This window comes from Leptinotarsa decemlineata, unplaced genomic scaffold, assembly GCF_025532065.1.
Source record: "Leptinotarsa decemlineata unplaced genomic scaffold, Ldec_3_MD MMD2_tig00000576_RagTag_RagTag, whole genome shotgun sequence".
Classification (NCBI taxonomy): Eukaryota; Metazoa; Arthropoda; class Insecta; order Coleoptera; family Chrysomelidae; genus Leptinotarsa; species Leptinotarsa decemlineata.
The window spans coordinates 2259111-2281765 of record NW_027412551.1 but is presented as its reverse complement, the minus strand read 5'-3'; positions in this window follow the sequence as shown (position 1 = coordinate 2281765).

Genomic DNA, 22655 nt, shown 5'->3' with positions numbered 1-22655 from the left:
TTTTTAGGGACTACAAGATAACGTAAACAGAGTTTATCTGCGACCTTTCGCCTATTAGAAAACATCATCAAATTTGTATTTTTATGTATTCCAAAACTGAAGTATACTTTCATACGACTTAATTTTTCAGTGTGAATACAGCAACGTATCACACAACATGATTTCATAACCATTTCTCGCGGAAAATAAAAAGTGATTACTCAACCTACTTTTCTTCAATTTTAGATAGTACGCGCTGGAAAAAACGACATAATGTTCTGATGTCATGAAAATACTGTTGTTTGGTAGAATGTTTGACATATTACTATTCTTACTATTACATCTCGTTACCTACTTAATTTGATATGTTGTCATGTTACATTTTGGGTCAAAGTGTGTTGATGCTGAACGTGCGTACTCTAATAATTATCCAGAGCGACGACAACCTGGTAAATCAATATTAAGTTCCTAATCTGAAAGAATACGGCTCATTCAAAAAACCTGTGGTTTTCCGACAAAAGCAGTCTAATGAAGAAAGTCAGCGTGATGTGTTACAGCCCGTTGTTGAAAATCCTGAGACATCCACCCGCACCATTGAACATAACACAGGAGTATCCAAATCCACCGCTCACATAATTTTAATAAAAATAAATATCATCCATATAAATTTAGGATTTGTCATGGACACTGACCAGGTGACGATGCAAGGCGAACAACCTTTTGTGAATGGTACACTAGAAAATGCCAAGACAATGAAAATTTTCCTTTCATAATAATTTGGTCTGATGAAACTAAGGTCACCAACAATGAAAATTTCAATAGGTGGAATGATCATTATTGGTCACAAAAAAATCCGCGTGTACACAAAGTGTCCAGATATCAACATCGTTTCGATTTTAACATGTGGGTTGAGATTCTCAGTAAGAATGTAATTGGACCTTTCATTTACTAAAAGAGCGGTAGGGTAGGGTCCAATTTGACTATTTTGAATTATACTGTGAAAACCGACCCCACTATATCAAAATATATAACACTAATCAAACAAACAGTTATCTGACTATGTTCAACTCAATTTTTAATTGAATTATTATAATAGATATATGTTTTTCTACAACTTTTTTGGACCTTGTCGTCTGTCTCTTTTTGCCTCATAGTAGGAGTAAAAAGGGACAGGCAGGAGGCAAAAAGGTCCAATATTTAATTTTTATTTAAAAATGATTTTATGCAACTGAAACAGTATTTGGTTTGATGAAATTCAGTCGTTTATTTTCATTCCAAAAACAAAATGTCAAAAGTATTATAATTTTTAAACGAATAACCATTTTTATTTTCATTCCCAGTTTCATTGTTATTGAAAAAGTCTCTATTCTAAAGGAGAATATTTTTTTTACCAACAAAACATATTTTTTCCTGATCATATTACAACAGTAACAGTGCTACTAATAATTTCTATCTTTGTTGAGCTTATAATAGTTTAATCACTTATCAGTCTATATTGAAGAACACAATTAAACAAGACAGCATTATTCGTTATGAATGTTAGCATAGCCTGACATTATAACTAATCTTACATAATCTTTTATAGGCTTTTAACGATACAATTAACAATCTTTTAAAAAAATATATATACTTCCTTAACCGTAACACAAAAATTAAACTCTTCCTTAATTTTAATTTATACACATTAACCTAGTCAACATATCTTGATACCTCTATTTCATCTTAATCAGACTCATTGTTTTCTGAATCACAATTATTACAAACAAAGTAAATGCAACTTCTGTTTGATAAACATGTTTCATGACCCCATTGTTTGCAAACATTGCATTGAATCCAACCTTCGCCTGGAACACTGTCACTGTAGTTCTCGCAGCAAATCAAACAGAAGTATTCATCATCAGAGCTGGAATCACTATTAACCTCTTATAAAATAGCTTTTTTTACTTTCTCAACTCTCTTTGTTACTTTGCTTTTCTTGTTTGCACTTTTAGCCTTTTTCTTATTCAAGGTTTCTTGTTCTTCACGTAGATTTTCTTTTTCTGGTGTATTCGTCAAAATAGCAGTTTTTCGACGCTTCCTCTTAATAGTTGACTTTCTTGGTCCGGATTTAGGTAGTGGACGCACGATTTCGGAGGAAAACATCCACACGGATCAACTGGTGTTGATATCTCTGTATCATATGATGTTGCCGGCTGTTGTTCTAACGGCGTTAAAGGCTGTGGATTAGAAAATACTGTTGGCAAAGGAGTGGACGATGTCGAAAGCTGTGGCTCATTACTGACAGTTTCCTGTTGACGGTCCGTTACGTAACTAGATGCAAAATCAGCGTTACTAAATTTATGTTGGTTGAAAAGAAATATGTCAGTTTTTCCAAATCCACTCATTATGTTACTCGGTGTCAAAGCTAAAGGCAAAGAAGTGCGGTCGATTTCAGGAATGTCGTATATGGTCATGGTTTTCCAGCATTATTCCGCATCCAAGCATCTTGAGCTGAAGACAGATTTCTTTTAAAAGGGCCATATACAAGTGGCTGTAATTTGTGAGAACAGTGTGGAGGAAAAGAGTGCATGATCACTCCATTTTATTCAGCTAAATCTAGTGTTGGTACAGATAAATGCGGAAAATGGTTGTCTAAAACCAACAGAGTAGGAAATTCTTCAGAAGGTCTAATGTGCTTGATAAAATGCTGCATAAATATGAAAAACTCGTCATTTGTGATCCAACCGCTAGAATTCCCAGCACCAATGCAATCAGTAGGACTATCCCGAATGATATGGTCTTGAAATTTTTTGCGAGGGAAGATGAACATGGGTGGAACTGATGAACCTGTAGCTGAAACCACTACTAACATCAGTTCCACGATCACCGGATGTTATTGATCCAACATTTCGCTTTCCTTCAGCAGCAACTATTTTTAATGGTTTGGTGACGGTGGATACATCAGTTTCATCCGCGTTCCATATGGAAGAAGCTGTAAATTCAAATCGGTCCACTACGTCAGCTAATTTAGTACAAAACACATTAGACTTATTGAAAGACGTAGCTCTGCTGAGGCTAGTCGCTTCAGGTTTTCTTATGGAGAAAAGGCAGACATCCAATCTTCACAGGCCATTTTATTTGTATGCCACGTTTTCGGTATATTTATTTTATATTTAATGGCACAGTCATAAGCCATGCGACGAACTACTTTAGGACCTATGCCGTGGAAATTTTGTGCAAGTTTGAGCATGTATTCTGTGAGACTGGCTTTTTGTTCCGTATTAATTATCTGCCGTGGAGAACCATAGCCAAAACTCAAATTATCAGGGTCATTCTTCATCCGTTTAATAAATCTTGACAAAGAAGTTTTACTTAATTCATAGTCACGACATACCTGCCTCAATGATTTACTTTCATTGATAACTAAATCTGCTGCACGTTGCATCAACTCAACAGATTCAGTACCACGATCGGATTTCCTTTTATAATTGCGCATACTGAAACAAAAAAGTCTTTATCAACCAACATATTAATGAGGGGCTAAAAGGTCCACATTGGACCTTTTTCCCCAACCACGTGTAAATATTTTTAGAGGTTATAACGAAATTATCTGTGAACCTAGCCCAAAACTAATAATGAATCGTGAAAAACAAATAAATCCAGTATACCAATCAACTATGTTTAGGTGTGATAAACGAGAAACAACTGCTCGAAACTAAAAAGAATAATGATGAAAAAATTTACTTACGTTAAAATTTTCAGACGTAGTCGTATATCTCCGGCTAGCAACGTTGCTCGACTGCCGGCGATGCCTCCCGTGCTCCCTTCATTCCGCGTACGTAGTTAGAACGAACGATATACCACTAGTTTTTTAGATACTTATGGTGGACCTTTATACCCGCGGACTTTTAAGCCCCGCCCTATCCTACATAAATTTGTTAGTAAATGCTTTGAAAGACGCTCTAGATAATTTGCCATCAGCGGTTACTCACAGCTGCTGGTTTCAACATGATGTTACAGCACATAACGCTTGAATTGTTTGTGATTATAAGAACCGTCACTTCCCTGGACAGTGGATTGGTACTCACAGTGATACATCCTGGCCTGCAAGGTCCCCCCGACCTTACTTCACTGGACTTTTTTCTTTGGGGATATATCAATAATTGGAGATTGGATACTGCATCCTTCAACAATATTGTTCCGAATATGTTAACTCAGGTTTTAAATTCGTCTGTGAGACGAACACTTGTTGTGAGTTTCTGTTTATTCCTTATGATACATATTAGCTCCTTGTTATTACATTACAGTTACATTTCATAAACTAAACTTTTTATATTACGACTCATCTTTGTATTCAAAAACACAAAAATTTCAGCAAATGATAATTTAGAATTTTAATGAATAAGACTTGTCAATTTGGCATTTTTCAAACGCATACTATCTTGAATTGACAAAAAGCAGGTTAAGTAATCACTTTTCATTTTGCGCGAGAAATTGTTATGAAATCATATTGTGTGATAGGTTGCTGTATTCACAATGAAAAATTCAGTCGTATACAGGATATACTTTAGTTTCAGCCCATATGAAAATACAGAGTTGATGATGTTTCCTAAAAGACGAAACGTTGCAGAAAAATTCTGTTTACGTTATCTTGTAGTTGTTAAAAAATGGCCATGGCAAAATACTATTTGTTTAACATTTTCTTCGAAAATAAAGCTAGGAGAAAATAAAAACGAAATTCTCAAATTTCGCTTTTTCTTGGATATCTCCGAAACTACTCGGAATATTGAAACATTCTAAATTGTATCATATCATTAGGCACATAAATGCGCTACTTTTCTCTAATTCAACCGACCTCGTATCACTTACCCTTTCCGATATCCACATGATGTTCATTCTTATCTTGGACACAGTGTATAAAAATAGTAGGAAAAGGTTCATGTACTCCAATCTGCTTCAACTCTTCAGGTATGCGATCCCATGGTTTCACCAACTCGAAGTGGCGAAATTCAATATGTGAAGTTCTAGATGAATTCATTTGCATCTATTTTCTGTAGCAAATACCAACGAAAGCATAATGTTTGTTTGAAGGTGATTGACAATGTTTCATGATGAATTTCAATAGTTCGGACTTCCATTGTTATATTTTTACTTGTAGTTTTTTCACTTTTATTTCATTTCAGCTTTATTTTGTTTAATATAATTGTTATTTTCAGCTATTCATTTTTAATTATTTTTTCAGTTGTTTCAGGGATTTAAAATCATTTTATATAGTAGACAATGGAAGTCCGAACTAATGAAATTCAGGAAAGCATAATGAATATAAATTCACCTTGTCACGCATTTCACAAGCATACTCTATTTGATAGATACAATTCATATCAGTAAAATGTATCTGCATTCAGTATCCTTGGCCTTTTCATAGCATCAGAAAACTCCTATACAAATTGAACCTTTCTATTCGCCTGGCATTCATATTATCAATATCAATTCAACATATTTCAGGAAAATGACGGAATTTGCTGAGGTATTTAATATATTCAGAGAATTCAGAAATGAAGGTCAAGTCGAGAGCTGTATTCGAATTATTCAAAAAGACAAACTGAAATTGGAACGGGCTATTGTTGGATGAACATTTGAATTTTAGATTTTCAACTTGGCATTCATACTCCTTCGATAATATATTAAATTAAATTTCTCTTGAGTGAAATAAATTCGGAAATGAAGTGAAATATCATTTCAAGATTAGTTTCGTATAACAAATCAAATTCTGAATGGAATGATTATTTGAAGTTTTTTCGAATATCAGGATATTGTACCTTCAACTTGGAACATACTCCAATCAAGACGATTCAGGATGACTTACTACGTTCTTTTGGGAAACTGGAAAAAGATGTTTGATACATTATAATGAGAATGATCCTTAGGAAATATTTTTTTCCTGAAATATTACGACTAATAATTTTCAAAATTCTTAACAGAACTTTATGGAATGATTGGTTAAACAACAAAAAATGTATGTTGCTGTCAGATTCATCGTATGGTGGGTCCTGGTAATGAAGTCAATGATTTAAAAGTCAATATGTAACAAGTATTTTGTTGAAATCATCAGAGATTCCTTCTTGAGTATCAAAAATCAGATGAAACATTTGAACTGTCTTTATCCAAACGGATTCCCGAAAAATAATTTTCTATGTGAATCATGTTCACTAAATATAAGCATCTTATTCGCTGTTAATGATCAGTATCGCTTGCAAAACCTTACAAAACCATCATTTTTCGACAGTTGTCGAATTTGTGCACAGTTACCGTTGACTAAGAAATTATTAAATTTCACACCATAACTGGCTAAATGTAATAACACTTCCAAAATAGAAATCATGAAATCATAAAACAATAACAAGAAATTATTGGCACTCCGGGGCGACTTCATTGATTCCAGTGGCGCATTTGCTTTTTCAGCTGCGGAAAATCCGAAAAAACCTGCAGCACCACATCATCTGAAAATATTGATCTGCCAGAATCCTCTTTATCATAAAACGAAATGTAGGGTATCTCCAAAGGCTCCAACAAATTCAATACATCGCCAGCACACTTAGTGACACGACTTTGACCAAGGCGTAATAATGATCAGATTCAATGCCAGAACTACAGTGAACAATGACTGCATGAAGATTATAATAGCATCAGGTAGGCTCCTCGTCTCTCACTCTAACTTACAGCGCTAGCCATATTATGGACAAACGCTTTTCTTTCCTCTCTTCGCATGACTCAGTGTTTACTGTGCGATAGACATATAACGTAATATTCTTTCATTATGTGAAACGTGGCTGAAAAATGATGATACTAATTTCGTGTATGAACATTATTAGTATCATCATTCAATTCTACATCAGTAACAATTGGCTTATGCTAGCTATAATATATGTACATACACATAATAATAAATAAAAGATTATAATAATAAATAACCTTCTCTTACATGATCATACTAGTATATACATAAGATTCAAGTAACAACCTAAGCTTTACTTTGAGTTATCACTTCTGTCAGGCGTCCCGAGACGCACACTATTTTCATTTTCATTTTTTTCTCTTGAAAAGTGATTTGCATCATTCCTGGAATTCAAAAATCGGGAAAAAGTCAATTAATCAACGGAAATGCTCCTACGGTATACCAGTGACCAAACGAAGGAACGGTAGACAGAATAATTATAGGATCAAGCAAGAAGATGCTTTGCGGTTGAACAAGTACGAGAGAAAATTGAAAATATGTCCCAAACTACAAAGGAGGTGGACAAAGTGATAAAAATATACTAGCTGATCCTCTCGGGATCACTGGCAAACCGATCGCGAAGTAACTAGAAGGGAGATGCAATGTTGGGAACGTGTATAACAAGAGGCGTATAGGTATCAGCTAGTGCGTTCAACAACTATATTCCGATAAAGCAAAATTTGATGATGGGTCACAACGAAAAGGTATCGAACTTCGAAAAAGAATCGGAAGTCTAACGAGAATCATAATGAAAGTTGGCATCACAGGGGACAGTGATCGCGAAAATTTCGAAAAATGGTGGTAAAGGATTCGTTCCATCGTTGTATAAATGTGTAAGACAGTCACATAGATGATTAATTCAAGACAGGTCATGGCAAGATGCACAAATAAGTGAAATAAGTGGAAGATCTTATCAAATTCCACAAATGCCGCGCTTATTAAAGAACCCAAACAGCACTGAAGCAAGACTATGCTCTTTTGTAGTCAATAAAATAGATAATATATGGAATTTCATAAATATTTCGATTCGCGAATAAGTCCCACCAACGATCTGTACAACAACACATTCGATACATTCGAATTTCATAAGAAAAATTAACATTAACACGGTCGCCTCCTCAAAAACAACTTTCTCAGATGTTTTCAAAAGCCTTAAAGTCGTGTTCCAGAGCTTGTTAGGGTGGTATTTAAAATTGATCTGATGTCCGAGCGTTTTTACTCACCCGATCGCCGATCTCGATCAGAGATTAGATAGTAAAACAATGCCGGGATTTATTGGGTCGGCTATATCGACCATGTTGTTTGTTTTAATTGGGCCATTTGGAATGTCTCGAGACAGTAGTTTTTGGATGTGTTTACCTTTCAATAGGGAGCGGACTTTGTGAGAATCGAGTTCAGTGTAATAGTATATTTTTTGCTGGAAAAGTGTTTCGAGTCTTTCATGTTTCTGCTTCAGGGTATTTTCAGTAGTGATAATAAAATGTATGATATATTTTAGTACATACAATCCGTACTCAGGAAGTGGCTCATATTTCAGTTATTACTAGCGACCTGACTAGACTACGCACGGATATCAAACTGATACCCCTACATTTTCACTGTGTGATAGTGTCACATCAGCTTTCCAATGAACAATCTCATTTTCACCTGAAGTTTGTACTTTTGAAAATATATTGGCTGAAAGTTTTTCCATTCAGAAAGTCCTGGGACAATCTAGAACCAAGCTTTTGATATATATATATATATATATATATATATATATATATATATATATATATATATATATATATATATATATAACACTATTGAAATAGTTTCTGTTTAAAATCTGTTTTTTCGTTAATCAGCTGTCGCCCCCATACGAACGACATCTCTCAGAAGTTGAGAAACTTGTGCGAGCTAAGGATTAACGAGGTCTTACCTTTTGAAGTGTGATTCCTAACACGGTATATGAATAGTAAAGATTCTTTGATAATTACCTTAAATATTTCTGGTCATGACTTGACAATTGATCCAATTTATTATTTGCATCACATAAAAATTTTCTTTATAACAATTTTCTACTTTTTCAACAAAATATTTTCAAGGTTCATCACAATTCTAGTGATACAGGCAGTAACTCTGAGAGACGCTTCAAATAACTTTGAACTCCAACATAATTTTTGAATTTCAACTTTTGACAAGACAATTGACAGTTGACTTGGATGTCGTTTTACAAAATGATGTTATAAAAAAAATCAACAAATCTGATTTTATTCAAGGTGTCTTTCGTATTTACTATGTACTGTTGTTTTTCAAATGTTTTAACTTCATGAGTGATCTGTATCTCTAGAGTAGGGAGAGTGAGTGTAGACCCACAGTACTTGGGCCACATGTGACCCATTGTACATCCTCCCGATGAGTTGTCCCCCTAGGTCATCATCCATCCTGTCCCTACCAGGAAGGTGGACAGCTCACTAGCAGACATCTCCTTTACACTCTCTTCAGAAACCTTGAGGTGTCTCACGGTGGCCTCCGCGAATGTTTTGGAAGGTGTAGCGACATTACTGTCATTGCGCAGCTTCTTCAACCGTCTTGGGATTCTCTCAGTGGAGGTGCACAAATGAGGAAGCTTTCCTGCAGGGACAGCCGGTTCCTTGTCTTTATTCATGGCGGAGCTCTTGGCGCCCTTCGCAGGAAGCGCCCTTGCTGTTGGAGATGGAGTGGGGGAGAAGGAGAGTGCACTTAAAGTTGTTCCACTCCTGCCTCTTCCGCTCTCTTCCGCGCTTGAGCCTTGGCCTTTGTATTACATCACGAGGTGATCTGCTATGTCCAACCTCATTCCAAGCGGATAGATTGGGGTGGACAATTCTGTTCATCCCCAGCCACCACCTTAGAATGACGTGAGCATTTCTGTCCAGCCTCGGGATTGGTTTTTGTTTTTGTTGTTTCTGTTTGTGTGTTCCCACGATTAGCAACGGAAGAATTGGTCACCTCTGGCAGAGCTCCGCATTACCAGACGTAGGCTGATTACAATGAGGTTTCGCCTAGTTTTCCAAGGGGATCTTTCGTAACCGCATATCACCCATTCAGCTGTCGACATGATTCCTTACACCTTAGCTTGGGTAGGCTGGTCCACGGTTGCATGTTTTGCAAAGGCTTTTGGGGAGTTTTAGTTCTCTTCACCCTACTTATTTCTGCCACTGACCAGGAGTCCGGCGACCCCGTTCGTAAGGACACATTGTCTTCCCGGACAGGGCCTCCTGTCCGCTGTCCGTTCTTTTATCCGCCACCTGGGGACACGCCCGATTGGTAGCCCAATCGGGCGTGTCCCCAAATGGGTCATGAGTGTTCTTATATCCCTCAGATTTTATAGTTTGTTGAAGAAAATATCATTTCTCATGCTGCCTTCTCATGTTCTTTCGTTAGTACTTTTTCACTCACTTTGCAACTGTTTATCATCTCTTGTTGTACTATAGAGTTCCTGAAGAGAGGTTAATAAAGTCTTGGAAGCTCGAATAGAAAAAGAATCATCGGATTTATTTATCAAATTTGAATGTCCAAGACTTGATACTTCCTTGATGATCCATTATTTCAGTTTAGAAGCATCGTCATGCCTGCGCGATGTGTATTTCACTGTATTTTTCGCTTAACATTTTTCATGCTACAGTTTCATGCTATAGTTATTTCATTTTCTCATCATCAGTTCATTGATAAAGTTCGTTATCTTCGAACTTTGATACATAGATAGATAGATATTTCATTCATGTCATTACACAGAAGTGTATATACATACGTCACATATAGTAGATTCAAAAAGTAAAAATGTATAAATGTAAAATATCACAGTGAACAATTAAAATTAACACAATTTGTCTAATAATAGAACATATACAGTACGATGCAAATGTATGGAATAAATTCGATATTTACAAAATGAGCGTCTTTCGGTGTTGGCGTGATGACGTAATCGACAATTTTTTTAAATGCAAACAGGGGTCATGTGGCACCTCATTCAAAAATCTACTAATCATCTATTCAACGGTATAACCATGCCAATATTCATTTATACAAGATGAACCAAAACATGTTATTTATTGAAGTACAATAAAATTATAATAAATGTTCAAATTGATGACCTTCAGCTATGATGCAATGTGAAAGCCGGGCACTGAATTCATTTTTAACGTTTCCGAGAACTTCGGGGGTTATTTGTGCAATCTCCGCTCTGATGCGTTCCTTCAACTCTTCTAAATCATTTGGTCGATTTTGGTAAACTTTACTCTCCAAGTATCCCCATAAAAAAAGTCTAACGGGGTCAAATCCGGAGACCTTGGTGGCCATTCGATCGGCCCTCTTCTTCCTATCCACTTTCCTCGGAAAACAGTATCCAGGTAGGTTCGTACATCAACGGCGTAGTGTGGGGGCGCCCCATCCTGCTGGAACCACAAATCATTTCTATTTGGAAATAGCTGATTCAGTTGTGGCATCAGATAATCTTGAAGCAAGTGTAGATACCGAGCACCAGTTACGCTTTCCTCAAAAAAGTATGGTCCTATTATCTGGTTGTTCAAAATTCCGGCCCAAACATTCACTTTTTGTGGATATTGTGTGTTATGCTCCTCCATCCAATGTGGATTTTCTCTTGCCCAGTATCGATAAGTCCGTCGGTTTACGTGGCCGTTGAGCATAAAAGTAGTTTCATCTGAAAATATTATATTTTGTATGAAATTCCGATCTCTGTGCGAGCGCTCCATCATGATTTCGCAAAATTCGACTCTTCTGTCAAAGTCATCTTCTAACAGTTCTTGGACCAGCTGAACTTTATACGGATGCCACTTTTCTTTTTTCAACACTCTAACAACAGTCGATTTGTGTAAATTATTATCCAGTGCGACTTGCCTCGTGCTGGAACGCAAGTACCACATCAAGTTTTTGGACTTCTGAAATTGATTTTCTACCACTTTTAGGGAGATCTTTAACATGGCCCGTTTCTCTGAACTTTTTCTCAATTTTACTTATTGTTGATTGAGAAACGGGTTCTCGGTTGGGGTATTTCTCATTGAATAAATCACGAACTTCTGCCTGAGTCCTTACTTTATCTCCACAGCCAATCATAATTAAAATTTCGATTCTTTGGGTTTCTGTTACTTTCATTGCCAGATTATAAGTGATTTAAATATTTTTCTAGAAATAATGTCAACCGCTTCAATGATACTTCACTTCAATGACATTGACTAATCTCAAGTAGAGTGTAGGACTTTTATCACCATTTCTGTTTTCTAATCAACAAAAACAATGGGAGACAGTACAATACTTCATTCTCAGTGGCGGTGCATAGCATTATTTGGTTCAACGAATTACTATTATTTGTAATTCCAGTCTTCTGAATACATAATTCCGGTTGACCCTGTATTAATACATATTAAAACCATTATACCGTTGAATAGACGACTAGTAGACCTTTTGAATGGGGTGCCACATGACCCCTGTTTGCATTTAAAAAAATTGTCGATTACGTCATCACGCCAACACTGGTGACGAAACGTCTTTCATATGAATATCATGAGATGGGCCGTCAAAAATTAAAGTTGACCTGTTTTTGGATTTCTTCCGAAAGACGCTCCTTTTGTGAATATCGAATTTATTCCATACATTTGAATCGTACTGTATAGACACAATATGTACATATGTCTTATAAATAAATATCTTCCTTACGAATATAACATGGACCTAACAGACAATAATCATTAATAAAAAATAATTACATATGAAAATGGTTAACCTGAGGTATATATAAAATTCAACATGATGAGTACTGAAATTAAGATATATCATAATAGGCGGTTTGAAGGAGGTGATGCTTGAGTACTAGTTTGAATTTAGCTAATGGGGCATCTTTCAGTGGTTGTGGAAGGGAATTGAATAATTTAATTCCTATCAACTGTTTATGTATCGAGAATATCTTCTACTAATTACTAAAGATCATTACCCATTTGAATGAATGTAGAAATATTACAAAACAATATCCAAAGTGTGAAATTAATTTAGCACGTACTTCCAAATAAATAGTTTGATAGTCTGATTATTCAGCATGAAATATTGTGTAACATTCAAATGAAATTTTCTGAAAAAATGCGGTTCATTTGTTTTAATGTATTTTGATGGGGGTGAATGCTATACAATTTACATTCGAAATTTCAAAGTATTAATTTTTTTCCATCACACGCAGATATTTCCACAATAGTGGTTGATTTTTCGACAAAAATTTTAGCCAATTATTATTTCATGCAGTTTCAACACGAAATAAATTATTTCATAGAATAATCAAAAAGTTGTAAATAAAAGATTTCAAAATGAAATGCGAATAACCTGCTTTACAAATGAACAATGTTATTTTTGGATGTATTACTAACATCTCTTCCTTATATGATACTAGTTTTGACTTATGAGGGTTGTCGTTCGTACAGAGGTGTCAACTGGTTAACGGATTCATTATGTCTTTTATACCACAACTAGTACTATGTTGCTGTATCGCTGCTCTTCCAATGTTTTGACAGAATCAGAATCAACGAACTTAGGAGTGCGCAGCGTTATAGAACAGTGCTTTCAAAAAATTGTTCTACAGCGCAATCTAGTGGCAAATTAAAGAAAAATGGATAGCCTAAAAACCTTCTCTATGAAAAATTACTTATACATGTCAAGTTTCATCACGATCGGTTGAGCGATGTAGAAGTTTATCACTTACCAACCAACCAACCAACCAACCAACCAACAAACATCTATTTTTATATATTAGATACGAATCGGAACTAACGTTATGCAACCACATATACTTACACGTTTTCAAGACTTTGTGTTATTGTATAACGGGACATATATTTAGTACACACTCACCTTTTTCGATGAAAACTATTGTATTTTTTCCTGAATTCGATTAGATTTTCCCCACTGCAGAAGATATTTCGCAAGTTTTTAGATCCGATTGAACTGACAATTGGTCTCAGAGGACAATTTTGTTTGTGTACTACCTACTATATGGGCTAAAAATTCTCGGGCCTAACACATAGATAGCGCTAGTCTCATTACATTCGCCGCTTCTTCAGTTCTGCTTCTTGATGGGAAAAAATACTTTTCAAGCGAAGCAATGGTTTGAAAAGTGTTGTAAGGACGCCAATCCATCAGAAACAACAATTAAACGTTAGTTTGCTGACTTTAAAAGGGGTCGTAGAGGTACCGATGATGCAGAACGTAGTGGACGTTCAAATGAGGCAGTAACACCAGAAAACAAAAAAAATCACAAAATCGTTTTGAATGATCGGAATGTGAAGTTGCGTGAGTTAGTTGACATTGTAAAGATATCAAAAAAACGTGTTGGCTTTATATTGCACTAGTACTATGTTGCTATATCGCTGCTGTTTTGACAGAATCAGGATCAACGAACTTTCAAAAAATTGTTCTGAGGCGCCATCTAGTGGCGAGTTACAGAAAAATTGATAGTCTAAAAACCTTCCCTATGGAAAATCACTTATACATGTCACATTTCATCACGATCGGTTGATCGATGTAGAAGTTTATCACTTACCAACCAACCAACCAACAAACACCCACTTTTATATATTAGACTAGTACTATGTTGTTATGTCGCTCCTTTTCGAATGTTTTGACAGAATCAGAATCAACGAACTTAGGCGTGCGCAGCGTTATAAAACAGTGCTTTCAAATATTGTTCTACAGCGCCATCTAGTGGCGAGTTACAGAAAAATTGATAGCCTGAAAACCTTCCCTATAAAAAATTATTTATACCTGTCAAGTTTCATCACGATCGGTTGATAGATGTAGAAGTTTACCACTTACCAACCAACCAACCAACAAATATCCATTTTTATATATTAGAATATATTAGACTAGTACTATGTTGCTGTACAGCTGCTGATCCAATGTTTTGACAGAATCAGAATCAACGAACTCAGACGTGCGCAGCGTTATAGAACAGTGCTTTCAAATATTGTTCTACAGCGCTATTTAGTGGCGAGTTACAGAAAAATTGATAGCCTAAAAACCTTCTTTATGAAAAATTACTTTTTGATGTCAAGTTTCATCACGATCGTTTGAGCGATGTAGAAGTTTATCACTCACCAACCAACCAACCAACCAAGAAACATCCATTTTTATATATTAGATTACTGTTCTCATTTCACATTATCAGTTATTTCAACCGTTGCTCGTAAGCAATGAAATAATTTATTAAAACTGATGGTGAAACTGGGACCGCTGGCGTAGAATGAATCCAAAACAACAACTTCTCTCAAACATCAGAACTGCAATACTATTCTCGACACGCGTTTCACTAACCAAGTTAGGATCTTCAGGAGATGGAAAAAACTGGTTATAACATATTGGCTGAAAAGTCCCGGGGCTAAGAAATGTAACATGTTTTTGTTTTTTAATTGGCTTTATTTATCAACATAATTGCCATCAAGAGTCACACAATAATTCCAGCGTCGCTCTAACATTTCAATATCACTTTTGTAGGACGATTTGTCTTTTGCCTCAAAATAGGAATTTTGCTTTAAAGCATATTTTCAATATTCTGTTTATTTTATCGTAACAGAAATCAATAATCGACGTATTGCTATAATTTTTTTTATATTCAATATGAGATTTTCGTTCTTGTAATTAATGAAGACATTAGCTTAGTAGAAAATAATTTAGCAACAACAAAAACTAATTGGCGCTCCGGGGCGACTTCGTTGACTCCAGTGACGCATTCGCTTTTTCAACTGCAGAAAAACCCGGAAAAACTTGCAGCATCACATCATCTGAAAATCTTGATTTGCCGTTCGCCTCTCTCATAAAACAAAATGTAGAGTGTCTCCAGAGGCACCAATAAATTCAATACATTGCCACAACACTTGGTGACACGACTATCGTCAAACTTTAACCAGTTCATTTCGTGTTTGACCAAGGCGTAATAATGAACAGATTCAACGTCAGAACCACAGTGAACAATGAATGCATGAAGTTCATAATAGTTGTTTGCTAGTTAAAGTGTTCATCTATTTCGAACCTTCGTAAGAGTTTGGTGCTTCCGTCAGAGGTTGAGTTATGTTTGAAGATCATCAGTGTTATTATTAGATTGACTGGTGCCTCAGCTGTTCTAGTTTTCTTATAACAGTCAGTTAATTCGGCCAATGTTTGGCAATACAGTCGATCATCACCCGTTAAAAGTTCTGTTTTCAGATGATTTGACAATAAGCTTTACACGGACTGGTTATTAGTCATATTAGGAAACGCTAGTTGAAGTTCCAGAAATTCACATACGTTCTTGCTACTTCTTGAACATTCACTACAAAGTAAATAAGTGAGGATTTTTTCAGCAAAATATTCACAAACACCAGACAAGATAGACCGTACAGAATCATTCAATCGAAAGCGGTCAGGAGTATTGATTCTGCTATTGCTTTGCTCACGAAGAGTATTCAACAAGAACCCCAACAATTCGGAACAATCCTCTTGTTGTCTTAACGAATATCTAGTGGACTTTAAAGGCTCCAGGAAATCGATTGGAGGAAAAGATGATACATTCTTACGAAACTGCAGCTGCATGAACAGATGTCTGAGTTTGGTGAATAAGTAGGAAACATTCTCGTTCTCGTTCATCACTAAAACCTCGTTCTCGAAATTATTCGTCATAAATAACACTTGTAAAATGCTATTCATGTAGAAAGTGTTTTCTGAATCATCTATTCCAATTTCCTTCTCAAGATTTTCTGGACAACTCTCTACTGATTCCTAAGGAGGAACATGTTTCACAGAATCTGCATAAGAACCATTTCTCAAGCTGCAATCGATCCTTTCAAATAATGAAGGGTTTCGTACAGGAATCGATTCGGCTCTTCTTCATGAAACTTTTCCATTGAAAGGGAACCAGCACCACAAGTAGCGAACTCATATTTGTGGGGCAAGAATGACCTATGTCCATTGACATTTCAAACTTCTCTCCATCAATCTCATGTGCTCCAAAAGTTGCATGAACCACTTGATTTGGTATTATCAGTATTCAATTGTTATTTGCAATTTTTTCCTTTCACCATGATAAATAACACGAATATTATGATATACCTTTGAGGAAATGTCGTTTATTGATTCAATCTGTAACCAATGGAATTGTTTTCCAAAAAAGGTTTGGTTTTTCATCTATTTATTCATTTAATTAAGTTTTTTCATATTTTTATGTTCGTAGCTAATTATTCATCATTATTCGGTTGTATCCATCATAATTTCATTCACAACTGATTTCAACCGCATATCATTTTTATAAATCATTTTATTATTTTTAAAACGTACTCGCTTCAGATTCCGCGTCCGCATCCTCAAATTCACCCACGTAGGCTAATTATCGGCGTTAAATTAAAATTATAAATAATAGAGATGAGATAGTTTCGAGGACTAGGACTATTGGAAATGTTCTCCTCTTTCAGGATCTATTTTTGAAATTTCCTAGTTCATTATAGTTTTTGAAATATTTGTAGAAACCCAAATACTTTTTTTTATAATTTTGCAATTTTGTATGTGTTTGGAAACGGATCGACTGAGCTATCGCAAGTTTATTTACAACCATTATCTCTATTTTCCACCATTTTCAACTTGTGAGCTAGACTATATATTCTTTTTTCCAACACTGAATTCGTAGAATGGGTTTCATTGAATATCCATCAAGATCACAAGATGTAATACCACTGAACTTTCTTGAGTTCATTAGAACTATATCATTTAAAAACCTCACCTACTACTCTGAATGACACAATTTAGTGGGAGTGGAAATCGTGCTAGGTAAGACCTAGGAAGAGGAAAAGGTAAGACCTTGTTAGTCCTTAGCTCGCACAAGTTTCGACTTCTGAGGGTTGTTATTCGTAAGGGTGCGATAGCTGATTGACGGAAAAAACATACATATTTCAAACAACAAACAAACAAACATGAGCTGGACTATAACCTGAAATGTTGCGAATTGTACAGTGGAATTAAGACATTGGTTTAATCTGTTGAAATCTGTTATAATCTGTTTTTTCCGTTAACCATAATGAGTAAATTGATAATTTTGTGGGTTTTCGAATCAACTTCAACAGAAAACCGACCTGTTTTGGGGTTTTCCTGAAAAACGTTCATTGAAGATACTAGACTACACCTCAGGCGGATAGTTTCAAACGTGCCAACCCTGTATTAGTGGATATGAAATATTAGATTACTCTACATCCTCTACAAAATGTAATTTTATGTTCGTTAGTTGTCCTTCAAGAAAATAACGCCACCCACTCACTGCTCGGTGTACTATTCAAAATTTAATCATCACAAATTAAAACAAACAACTTCAGTATAACTGTCCGAGATCAAATTGAAATTCCTATTATCGAATTGGAATCTGGTAGCCGTAGAATTCCATTGACTAACAATTTCCATTTCTTCTAATCATATATTATTATTTTCTCATTCTACTGTTCTTGCCTCTCCGACAGCCGATGAAAAGTCAGTGGAGTCTATTATATGTAGTGATGGATGACACAAAATGACCAACTATACAATATGTCGATGTTATCTACTTATATTTTTGATGAACTGTATAATATAGTCATAAATTATATGACTGAATGGTATTATCCTAACGAACCTAACGTGTTTGTGATATTGATGTCTTCCTAATATTTTGACATAATCATTTCGAAAAAGTTATCAAGTTTGGAGACTAGCTCTTTCCACATCAATCATGAGGCATTAAATTACAATATCATTTCGAGATAACACTCAAACATGCATACATACAGTGTGATTCAATTCATGGTGTTCCTAAAAATATTCTTGACATTAAGTTTTCAAATTATACATTTTCTAATTGAAACAGAATTTTCATTATTTGCTATAGAACATATAATATTATTGAATTGATGGATATAGCCGTTACTACGTGGTAGGATATCATGGAAAGTTAAAAATGGAACTTTCTGTTTTTTATCCACTTTTATTTGTTCCTAACGTTACTGCATTCTCGTACTTTGGGTACATTTTTAAACTTATACAATAGTATAAGTTTGAAAATGTCCTTGTAGGACGAGAGAGTCAAATTTGAAACTGAACTTGAGATGTGAGATGGAATGTATATGAAATGGTTTATGAAATGATGGATGTATTTCACTGATTTTACTGATTTTTCAAGATATCATTCAAATGTTGTTTGAAGGTGGTTGACAATGTTTCATGACAAACTTCACGGATTTCATCTGATATGATAAAACATTATATTAAATCCCTGGAAGAATTAATGAAATTGAAATGAATAGCTGAAAATAACAATTATATTAAGCAAAAAAAACCTGAAATGAAATTACAATGGAATCAAATACAAGTAACAATTGGAGATTGAACAATAAAAAAAATAAAAAAAATTGAAAGATTTCAAGCCAAGTTACTTCACGACGTTTCGATTGTTGATATCTACCATCCTTTTCACGTCTTCTTCGCCATCACCGATGACGATTATGGATACAAATAATGGACGTCATGAAGTTACTTGGCTTGAAATCTTTCAATTTTCATTTATTTTTTTATTGTTCGATTTACAGTTGTTGCTTGTTATTTATCATTATTGGAACTTCATCTAGCTTTTCCTAATATGACCAATAACCAGTCAGTGCAAAGCTTATTGTTAAATCATCTTAAAATGGAATTTTCAACAGGTGATGATCGACTGTATTGCCAAACATGCGCCAAACTTACTTACTGTTATAAGAAAACACGTATAGCTGAGGCACCAGTCAATCTAATAATAATACTGATAATCTTCAAACAAGACTAAACCTGTGTCGTAAGCAAGAAACTCTTTGGAAGGTTCGAAATAGATGAACATTTCAAACTAGCAGACCACTATTATAATATTCATGCAGTCATTGTTCACTGTGTTTCTGGCATTGAATATGGTCATTATTACGCCTTGGTCAAAGACGGAACGGACTGGTTTAAGTTTGACGATAGTCGTGTTTCGAAGTGTTCTGGCGATGCATTGAATCTATTGGAGCCTCTGGAGACACCCTACATTTTGTTTTATGAGAGAGGACATTGGTAGATCAAGATCTTCAGATGATGTGGTGCTGCAGGTTTTTCCGGGTTTTCCTGCAGCTGAAAAAGCAAATGCGCCACTGGAATCAATCAAGTCGCTCCGGAGCGCCAATTAATTTTTATTGTTGTTTTTATTTTTATCGTTGTTTCAATTTATGTTTATATTCCGAACACACAAACGCAGACTTATTTTATTGTGATTTCATTTCATAATTAGTATTTTCAACATTTCAATGTAATTGATTCTTTCAGGGATTTCAAATATTTTATACAATATCAGACAATAGAAGTGTGAACTGATGAAATTTAACAAGTTTTATTCAGTTTAACAGTTCATTCATATATTCTACTACAATTTTTGAACTACTTTAAATCATTGAGGTAACTTGATAAACTATGAATTTTTCATCATATACTGCGGAACTTTCAAGATTTTTCTGGATTCCCAGATTCACCATTTACCATTTACCACTGAAAACAAGGAAATCGTGATTAACTGAATTTTAGACTGAATAATTACAGATTGTTTATCTCATAAAAAATCGTTGATTCACTATCAGCAAAGTTGCTGCCGGTGTTATTATGATGTTCTTGTTATTTTTCAAGTTCTGAAGGGCATCTCTTTCTTTCCTTGGTAAGTTGGATTTGGGTGGTTTTTGTGTTTTTAGGACATGTGCAACTTCATAACACGGAAACCAACTGGCAACTTGGGTTATACAGTTTACCGAAAACCCACACACACCAACCGCTACCTACAAGCAGCATCACACCACCACCCTACCCAGCTACAATCCGTAGCCAACACGTTAATATCCCGCAGTTTCCGCCTAACAGAACCAACAGTCGAATAGTCAAGTTGCAAGATTACCACTGCCACCTTGATACCCACGACAACCTTTCCATATGAGGGTTTTTGCACGTCATCTACACCTGACGATGCCTTAGATTCAGCCGTGCAGGGCTTTTTCGCCTCTGGTTTTGGTGAAACCTCACTTGAACGTAAACGTTTGTTAACCTGCTCATGAAGTTTTCCTTCACCTGAGACAAATTCTGCGTACGCCGCGGCTCTCGCTCCTGAACTGAGGCCAATTGGAGTCGTGAAATCGACTTCCATCTCCTCTGTAGACTAGCTTCTGAACTAAATTCACAGGGAGGCCCGTTGGAGTCGTGAACTCGACATCCATCTCCTCTGGAGACTCGCTCCAGAACTAAATTCACAGAGAGGTCATTTGGAGTCGAAAACTCGACATCCATCTCCTCTGTAGACTCGCTCCTAGATTAAATTTTCAGGGAGGTCAGTTGAAGTCGTAAACTCGACATCCATCTCCTCTGTAGACTCGCTCCGGGATTTAATTTCACAGGCAGATCAGTTGGAGTCGTAAACTCGACATCCATCTCCTCTGTAGACTCGCTCCTGAACTGAATTTTCAGGGAGGTCAGTTGAAGTCGTAAACTCGACATCCATCTCCTCTGTAGACTCGCTCCTGAACTAAATTTACAGGGAGGTCAGTTGGAGTCGTAAACTTGACATCCATCTCCTCTGTAGACTCGCTCCTGGATTTAATTTCACAGGCAGATCAGTTGGAGTCGTAAACTCGACATCCATCTCCTCTGTAGAATCGCTTCTGATCAAAGTTTACAGGGAGGTCAGTTGGAGTCGTAAGCTCGACATCCATCTCCTCTATAGACTTAGCGTCAGAAAGAATTTTTTTAAGTTTACTCTGTCCACAAAGGTCCCACGAGGAGCTAGGAAAAGAAGGTCAATCACGGCAGAGCCCCGCATTACCGTGACAAGGGCGCCCGGTATCTCGAAGGTTCCGTAGAGACAGCTGATAGGCTCAGTGTCATTCATCCTCTCGGCACGGATACACACATCTTCTAGAGCCTAGATTTTTGAATATTTGTACGGCATATTTCTGTACAGTAAATATTTTGTTCACAGAGGATCAATTTCCCCAGTTCAAAAAGCCATATTTCAAGTGGGATTGGAAATTAGCATGATACAGGATCAGCAGCATCTCTTCACTAGAATGATTCGCCATGAACCTCAAAAAGTAGTACGACTTTATCATTTTTGTGCATAGGTTGTCATGTGAAGAGAATATTTTCGTCAAAAGTTATACTCAACATTTTAACTGATGTTGACATTTATGTCTCACTGTTGGTATCATAAAAAAGTTTGCAGTTTCAATTGTGTCCACGCAGAGTAGATAACATAGCAATAGTTTTCTTTGGTGTATTTGAATTCAGGTTATTGTTTTTGACCACTTAAATACATTTTACAGAACATTTTTGGCTACAATTTTCAATGCATTCATATCGTTCTAGCTACCAAACCATTAGTTTCATCGGCATAATATACCGTATGTATATTATAGTTTTTGGTCATACTGAGATATCTTATGAGGTCATTTGCACAAAATACAAAGAGAAATGGTGCCTGTATCGATCCTTTTGGTATGTGTGAGGTATCCGAGTAGGACTGCGCTTCACAACTTGCATTCGATTGCTCAGAAAAGACTATGGAAAATATATGGGTACACCCCTGATACCATATCTCGATAACTTAGAAATCAGTAGTTTATGATCGACGCAGTCTTGAGCGCGTGAGAAGTGAAAGAATAGGCCCAGAACAAATTTGTTGTTCAGATGTTTCATTACATACCTCTGAAATTCATGTAGAGCAGATTCTGCTCTGTGAGATTTTCACTAAACAGTTTGACAAAAACGCAACACGTGTTTCGCCATACAACGGCTGCTTCGAAAGTAAAGTTTGTTTTCTAGAATATTTAGAGACCAATAAATTCAAGAATTCAGGTAATTTATTCAATGA